The sequence below is a fragment of the Cervus elaphus genome, chromosome 24 (assembly GCF_910594005.1).
Source record: "Cervus elaphus chromosome 24, mCerEla1.1, whole genome shotgun sequence".
Taxonomy (NCBI): domain Eukaryota; kingdom Metazoa; phylum Chordata; class Mammalia; order Artiodactyla; family Cervidae; genus Cervus; species Cervus elaphus.
The window spans coordinates 66,610,372-66,618,976 of record NC_057838.1 but is presented as its reverse complement, the minus strand read 5'-3'; the positions used below and the strand labels follow the sequence as shown (position 1 = coordinate 66,618,976).

At 51.9% G+C, this 8,605-nt stretch overlaps 1 protein-coding gene across 2 annotated transcripts in view; it reads left to right on the top strand.

Moving 5' to 3' along the window:
• The first annotated feature begins 383 nt into the window (after positions 1 to 383).
• Positions 384 to 8,605, top strand: part of VGLL4 (vestigial like family member 4) — a 152,820-nt gene continuing 144,598 nt past the window's right edge. Inside the window, exon 1 of one of the 2 annotated variants that reach the window (XM_043885787.1) lies at positions 384 to 657. The gene's annotated coding sequence lies outside the window, so the exon portion shown is untranslated. Of the gene's footprint in view, positions 658 to 1,598; positions 1,734 to 8,605 lie in introns of those variants that run through there. The other variant, XM_043885788.1, reaches the window with a different exon arrangement.

Here is an 8,605-nt window from a genome sequence, read left to right as displayed (position 1 = left end):
AGTCCAGTCCCTGACTATTTATTTTATGAAGTTAGCGGCTGGATACGTTAAGCAAATGTTTTCTTCATTGTGGCAGTCCGCGAAAACAATGGGGCAAGGGCAGCCCGGGTGGGGGGGGGGCGGCGCCCGGGGAGGCTCAGGCCTCCACCCCTCCTACCCCCCACCCCGAAATCTCCGGAGAATGACAGGAAAAAATTAAAGACAGGGCTTTTCTTTTCGCGGTCACATGTCTGCGCTGCTGCCAGAACCTGCACCAATTGGAAACGACTCGCCTCCTCCTCCTCCCCGCCCCTCCCCCGGCACGTTTCGGAGCCGACCCGGTGGAGGACTCCGGGGAGTTTGCCAAACACAGCAAACACTGGGGCGTGAGCGACCGGAGGGGGCTCGGCCTCGGACCTCTCTGCCTTCCTCCTCGGTTCCCTCCCTTTCACACTGTTTTCATTTTCTAGGACTTCCTCCTCCGGGAGAGGGAGGGGGAGGAAAGACGCTGCAGTGCGCCCGGGGTGTGTGTGAGTGTGTGTGTGGAGTGTGCGGTGTAACATGGTGTGATGGGAGGGAGCCGAGCGGCGTCCGAGAGCCCTGGACTGCAGCGGCCGTTCTGATCGCCGGAGCACCTGAGCACACGCCTCCCCGAGCAAGGGCGACCTGTCCCTTCAGGTACGCGCGGCCGCCGGCCCGTCCGGGCTGAGCGGCTGGGTGTGTGTGTGCGGGTAACGAGCCTGCGAGGCAGCGCCCCAGGTCGGCGGCCGGTGGAGCGCGGAGCCCGGGAGGCGCCGGCGTGCGCGGCGCTCGGGCGGCTGAGCCGGCGTGGACGCCTACCCCCGGGCGCCCTTGCGCGCGGGCAGCTCGGCGAGCGGGTCGGCGCGAGAGGCGGGAACGCGCGCTGGTCTGGAGCCGAGGGCGGCGGAGGTGCCTCAGGTCCGGCTCGAGTCCGCGGGCACTCGGCCGGCTGCATGGCGGTCGTGCGGCTGGGAGGTTAAGGGGCGGCGGGTACGGAGTCGGCCTCCACTGTGGTCGTCGTGGTCACGAGTGCTGTATCCACCAGGTGGGAGACTCTACTGTGTGTGTCGGGGGGGGGTTGCTGGCCAGCAGTGGCGGGCACCTGGCCGCCCACGGGAGGTTCGTCTGCGTTCTCGCTGTGTGGGCCTTTGGAGTCCGGTGTGTGTCAGAGGCTGGTACCCAGCGCGCAGGGCGCGCCGACTCCACGCGCTACCTGGGGTCGAGCGCCGCCCGGGCCCCAGGCGGACGTTGGCCGCCCGAGCGCGTGGGCACCGGCCGGGGAGGTGCAAGCAGCCTCCGGGCGCGCGGCGGAGGGGGGAGGGGAGGGGAGCCTCTCCCGGGCGCGCCAGGCCCCGCCCCCGCCTCCTGGCCGGCTCACCTGGGCCGGCGTCCCACCTGCCGGGCGCTGGGGGCGGGCCCGGGGGCGTGGCCTCGGCGGGCCCCGTGGAGCCCGGCTGAGCCCGGGCGAGGGCGGGCGGAGCCTCATTCCAGGGATTCCTCGCGCTCCCGCGCTCGCGTCCGCCTCCGAGCCGGCTCTGGGCGCGCGCCGCCCGCGTGTGCGTGTGGGTGTGCGGAGCGGCGGGGATCGGTGCGGAGCGCGGGCGCGAAGGCGCCTGCGCGTGGGCGCACCCCCGGAGTGCGCCCGGCCCCGTGTGCCCCGCGGTCGCGCCCCAGCCTCTGCCCCCAGCGGGGCCCGGCCGGCCCGAGGTGGGCGCGCCGGGAGCTGCCCGGCGGTGAGTGCGGGAGAACCGGGCCGGGCGAGGGCTGGCCTGCGGGGAACTCAGGGGTGGGCTGACTCGGAGCGGGACGGGGGCGTCCTCCTGGAAGGACGAGGCGGCTTGTTCTTGCGGAGCACCTCGAGGCTCCCGGAGGGAGAGCTCTAGCGTCTGGAGTGGAAGGTGTCTTGGGAGTCGGCGGCGAGGCGGCGGCCAGCGCCCTGCAGCCCTTTGGTCGTGGCCGGCGGCTAAGGACGGCTGTGGGGCGGGATCGCAGAGCGGAGCAGCCGGGACCGGCTCTTTCTCTCTGTATACTTCCTGCCCCCTCCCCAAAACAAGACGGCACACTCTTCCTGCAGCGAGTGCAGGCCTCACCGCAAAGCAAGGTCTTTTTCTTTTCTGTTTTGGGTAAAGTCTCCTTTTATTCATCACACGGAGATCTTTAAATATCTTAGGTTAGGATGACAGTACTTGCTGGGGCTATTAGTCTTTACGCACGCTAATGGCAAGTGTTCGTCTATTTAAACCAGGTGATTTTTTTTTTAATCGGTTTCACTTTGATCATTGGTGCTGTGTGTTTGCTAGTTGTGTTTCCTTCTCTGCGGTTAATAAGAACCAGGAGCCTGGGGGTCGGGGGCGGAGGCGGGTCTTCTAGTTTCTACCAGCAGCTGGTTGCCCCCTGTATTTGAAAGGTGCTGTCTTCCTGTAGTTTGTCTTTTTTCAAACCCAAGCCTACTTTGATGAAAACGAAGGCTCGTTTTTTGTTTCCTCTGAATATTCAAAGACAAAAGCAACAAGTGTTACTTCTCCTGTTAGTATTGGAAGGTCCGTTTTACGTTCCAATTTAGCATACCAAAAACTTTAACTCTTTCTTTAGCGTCAGAGTCCACAGACTCGTAATGTTCATTGTTTCCTGCTTGCAGCTGATGAAGCCTGCGTTTGAGCCTGCGGGGAGTAGCGTGGGTCGTTTAAAGAGCGCTGAAGTGTCAGCATCTCAAGGCTGTACTGGGGGGGGGAGGCGTGTTCTTGGAACAAGCTATCTATCGTCTATCTCTCAATCTCAGTGCTCTCATTTAAATAATGGGTTAGGAAATATTTACAAGTTTGTTGTCTGTACTCGGGACAGTTGTGTGTGTGTGTGTTAACTGTTGCATCTGGCTGAAAAGTCATCTCCCTCCTAGTAGAAATGATGTAAACCCCTCAATTTGTTCTTTGACTTTGGCAGTGGTTTAATCCCAAGCTGATTTCCCCCCCACCACTGTTTTCTCACACTTCTGGGCAGCCAGCCTTTGCTTTCCATTTGGAAGAGAATGCAAACTGATTTTATGTTGACCAAAACACAATACAATTAAGAAGATAATTCTGCTATAAATAACCATGAACTGCATTCCAAAACTGTGAATGTTGTAGTAAAAACAACTCCCCAGGCATACTTCTGGAGACTTGAGTTCAAGTCTTATCCTTGTCACCTACTCATTTTGTGACCAGAAAAATTTCCTGCTAGTTAATAGTTTGTGCTTCATTTTCCTCTGTAAGAGCGTGATAAAATCTGTTCTGATATATCAGAGTTTCAGGAATTACAAGGAATAGTGTGCTTTGAAAAATATTTTGTGTTATGCTATTTATAAAAGTCTTTGAAGACTTGAAAGAGCTTCATAAGCACCCGCTGTTGCAACTTATCCCAGCTGATTTAGAACTGCCACTCTACCTTGGAAAGATTATAACCCTTCTTACAAAAGGTAACTTTGGAATGAACACTTTCCCTTTCAGATGGTTTGTTTGGTAAGAGCTCCATAGTGGGAAATTCCTTTTCACTCCTTAGGGAGCCGGCCTTGTCATCATCCTCTGGTGGTTGCCAAAACAAATCCTAAGGAAGATTTTACTTTGTGTTTGTTCCAGGTGTCTCTCTTCCATAGTTTTGCCATGCTACTTTCAGTTTGCCTTAATTAAATTGTAAGTAAAATAATAATAAAAGCTGCTTTCCAGCCTTGAGTATGACTTAAAAATGAGTCACCATAAGTTTAGGAGGTAAAAGTCAAATACACTGGGAAAATGTTAATGTAACTAAAATCGTGACACTGTGTGGCAGGGTTAACATACCAAGTTGTCTGTTCCTTGCTTGTGTTAGACAAGCTGTTGCTGCTATGAGAACCTGGTGAAAGAGTGTTGTTTTGTGGTTTGTTTTTTTGGTTAAGTTTCTGCTAGGTATGTTGACTGAGGCACATTTGTGATTCTTTTCGGGAGCCTCTCTGAAGTTAGTCAAGTCTATATGTGGGAGCTTAAGAGAAAAGGGGATACCACCGATCAGTCTCTAGCCATTTAGGATCTGTCCACATTAAAACAGATAAAAACCCAACAACTGCCAAATTTTATAATATAAACTGGCATGGTATGGAAGGAAGGAGCGTTTGCAGGTGGTGCTGAAATCAGAAAAATCAGTGTTTGCAGGTGTCTGAGGCCTGATAACTGGATACAGTTGATCCTCATTATTTGTGGATTCCTATATTTGTGAATTTATCTCCTCAGTGAAATTGATCTGCAGCCCCAAATCAGTACTTGAGGCAGTTTCTTCCTAGGCACAGGGGTTCAGCATTCACTAACGTAAGAGTTCTTGGAGGCTTTACAGAACATGTCAATGGCAAATGATGAGAACTGACCGTATTTAATGATGCAGATGAGGAAAGGCCTTCCTAGTGATGCAACGTGTCAGACTTTTCTAGGCTGCTGATAGGCGGGGAGTGGAAGTTTCAGCGCAGTGGGGAGCTCGACCTGGGTATCGTGGGAAGTTTGCCAACTTGGGCTGTAATGTAGGTCATGTCACTCATTCCTGGGGGTAACATACCTAAGAGGACCTGTTAGTTCTTCTGAATAGGAGATTCTCAGTATCCGAGGAAAATAAATGACAAGAACAGGCATGTCCAGGGTAAACTGAAAATGCCTATGAGGTGCTGTGGAAGGCCGAGGTGTCGAAAACAGGTTCACAGTAGCCTAAATATGAGAAGAGAAAAGATAATCCCTGGTTTTATTTGACAACCATGTTGAAAATCGTGGTAATTGGTAGTTTACTCGAAAAGTCCAGATTTGAAATTTTATTTTCCCTCCTTGGACACGGTGGTGTCAATGTGGGCCCCTCCATACAGGCATCTTCCAGTGGGTATTTTGTGGAGCTGGGTGAACTTCAGCCAGCAGTAAGAATTTTGCACTGGCATTGAGCAGCTTCACGTGAAGGGTGTGAAATACACAATAACCTGAGTTTGGTTTTGCAGCCGTAAGTCTGTATGGGTGGCCCTCAACATGCACATGGTCGCTTTCATACTGTCCGTGTGTTTGTGCAGCTGACAGTGATGCCAAACTGTATTACAGTAGCCAAGGATTTTCATTATTGTTGGGCAGTTTCTGTCACCAGCATCATCACGGCGACGGAACTTCACACCCCGACAGCACTAACCGTCCCCCCCACCGGGGGGCGGTGGTTGCTGAGCGTGTCCATAGACGCAAGCCTCGGACCACTTTAGTATCAGAAAAGCGAAGATGGTTGAGTTGAGTGCTCATCAAAGATTTCCATCCAGAGTGGTGCCTGTGATTCAGCCCAGCTGACTGTGTTGATGTGATGGGAGGTATGGACGGACAGGAGACAGAACTGAGTTGATGGCAGGCACCTGATCCTGGTTCCTGATAGCGGAGATGTCCCACGTGGGGAGAAAGAGATTGGAGGCCGCCCAGCCTGTGGACCTGCCCCATTGAGCTTTCATGGGGTGGGGGGCACCTTAAAGCCTTACAGGAGGTGTACACACCTGTACCGACTTAGTTTTCTAGAACAAGGGGAGCAGCACCAAGAGAGCCGTTTCTCATCCTGGGGCTTGTGCTGGCAGTCGACAATCCCCTGAAAGAAGCCTTCCTAGGGACCTTAAACAAATATGTTTTTAATTCCCTGGAAATAAGCATAGAACTTGTAGAAGTATTGTTTGTTATTTCAGACATTCGACCGTCAAATGAATTTTCAGAAATCATTCTGTGTAGAAGTAAGGAATTGGATACAAGGGGAAGTGAGGCAAGTCCTTCTCACATCGTAGATGTGTACATTTCAGGAAGACAGGTCCGAAACTCAGGCCCAGGACATGTCCCGATAAGAGAAGCTGGACAAGCAGAGGATCCATCTATTTATACTCTGTCTTTGGAAGTATGACCATTGAAAGAGTATTATGAATAAAGACTGGTTTCTGTTTGGGAGTGTGGCATGCAATTTAAGGTTGTAAGAACTATGAACAGCAAGGTGAAAATTTACAGATCTCATTTACTGAACCTTCAGAGTTATCCCCTGGAGTTTAATAGCAGGTTGTGTTGAGCATGACTAAGTGGAAACCGACCTTCCTGATACTGAACCTGTTCTTGGAGTTTGAAGTCCTCAGGGCTTATGTTAATTCCTGTGTGGCTGGAGTCCCAAGAACCCTTTGGCATCTCTGCCAGGGTCATCTGCCCCGCTCTGCCCGACCGACGTGGTACGCGAATCTTCTTACCTGCTTTGGTTATTGTTCATGGGACTCTGTTTCTCTCTATTCGGAGGAAGAGAAATACGTCCTGGTTTTCGTGTTCCCAGGAGGGGAGGGCTTGCCTTACTTTGCTTTCTCCAGAAATTATCAGATGGTTCCCTCATATATATCTCAAGGTATGGGGGCAAGAGCACGGGACTAGAAGGCTTGCCGGAAGGTATTCTTTATTTTTTGGTTTTGATTGTGTGTTTTGGCAGATAACTTAAGCTCAAACACTGCTTTCTCTCCAAAAGGTCTTGACGAAAATTAGCTGAAGAATTAGTAGCAAAAGCATTGGATGGTGAGTCAGGAGCCGTGGATTTGAGAGTTAGCTTCTTTAGGAAGTCAGCTTACCTTCTCGGCAACTTGGTTTTTCATCTGTGGAAAGCTATAATAATCCTCTTTGGCAGACTCACGGTGAGAACCAGTGAGGTGAGCGTGTCTTGAGAAGCAAAGCCACAGAGCTCTGAGGCGCCCTCACTTGCCTGTTCTGGGCATTTTCAGTTACATTGTTATCATTTCATTCCATTCACTGGGCATTTTCAGTTACATTGTTATCATTTAATTCCATTCAGTGGGCACTTTCAGTTGTGTTGTATCATTTAACCCACATGCCAAGGTCACATGCTTGTGACCTTATGAAGCAGGCAGCCTTGTTAAGTTTTCTTTAGGTGAGCGAAGGTGGATCCAGAGAGGTTAAATGACCCCCCGCAATTGGTGTTAGGCATTTGAAGTTTGGAACATCATAGGCTGAGTAAGTAAACGTATGAAACGTAGGTTTTCTGATGCTGAAGTCCCTGTTCCACTAATTTAACAGATGGGAAAGCGCAAGAAGCAAAAAGCGTTACATGGATGAGAGAGGTTTTTAGCAAGAAGAACAGAGAGGCACAGATCTGCGAATTGAATGTTAACAGAAGCAATGTATGTGTTGCCGGAAGTTACTGGGGCACCAGTTGGACACGCTGTGGTGGAGAAACAGCCAGGAGGTGGATTCACGTCTACTTGACGTGCCTGAAGCTCTGCCTGTGTGTGGTCACCTGAATCTGGTGGCGGTTTCGTCTGAAATTTCATTTCATTTAGCCTCGCTGAGATGCACGGCTAGCCACATCGACCACAGAGTGATCCGCTTTTGGTGTAGGTTGCTGCCAGGGCAGCGGGTTCATGTTGCCTTTTCTGGAAAGTCTCTACACAGTGTTTACCAGACTGGAGACACCCAGTGAAAGCCTCGATTTCCGGAGGGCCCCAGGGGCCGCACACCCGCTGCGGTGATGAGATACTTCATACTGTAGGCTTGTCCTACCGTTGTGTTGCTTAGCTGGGGCTGAGCTCGGTGAGCTCAGGAAGTGGTCCTATGGAGTGAGGACGGGACAAGGCCAGCAGGGGTTTGGGATGCTGAAGACAGTGCATCTGGGAGCTAGACGTGCCATCAGGATCCCCGGAGAGTGATGTCTTCCTGTTTCGGGTTTTTGGCCAAGTGACCAGCATGGCAGGAACGTCAGGGGGTCTGACCAAGCCTGTCCCCGCCTTCACCAGGTTCCGCCTTTAGCAGAGACGCATGGTGCTGGCGGTGTAGTCGCCAAGTCACGTCCGTCTCTGACAACCCCCTCGACCCCCCCGGGCTCCTCTGTTCATGGAATTTCCCATGCAGGAATACTGGAGTGGGTTGCCATTTCCTTCTCTAGGGCATCTTCCCAACCTAGGGGCCGAACTCAGGTCTCCCTCTTTGCAGGCAGATGCCTTACTGACCGAGCCACTGGGGAAGCTGAGACTCACTCTCTTTCCTGTTACAGTGTAGTTGGGCCACTGGCGGAGCCGTGCAGCGAGCCAGGCCTGGTGCTGGGTATTTTTTATCTTGGAAATCTCCTTGGAAGACTTCCATGACATATCTTGAACTTCTGTTCCCTTGCCTGGGGGGGGGAAGAAAAAAAATACACCCACCCCAAAATTCTGTTTCCAAGATGGGGCTCGTGTCCTCTCGTTGGTCCAAAAAAAAAAAAAAAGCTTCCTTGGTGAAAGCCCAGAATAATGGTGTTCACCTTTAGAGCTGAGCTTTTCATCAGCACTGAATATCCCTAAATTTTAGCGGCTTTATCATGGATACCTGTGTCTGTCTGCTTAGTTGCTCAGTCATATTTGACTCTTTGTGACCCCGTGGATGGTAACCCCCTAGGCTCCTCTGTCCATGGGATTCTCCAGGCAAGAATACTGGAATGGGTTGCCGTTTCCTTCTCCAGGGGATCTTCCCGAGCCAGGGATCAAACCTGCATCTCCTGCTTTGGCAGGCGGATTCTTTACCACTGTGCCATGTGGGAAGCCCCTCGTTGATACCTTTTCTTAATTCTTCACAATAAGCTGAAAGAA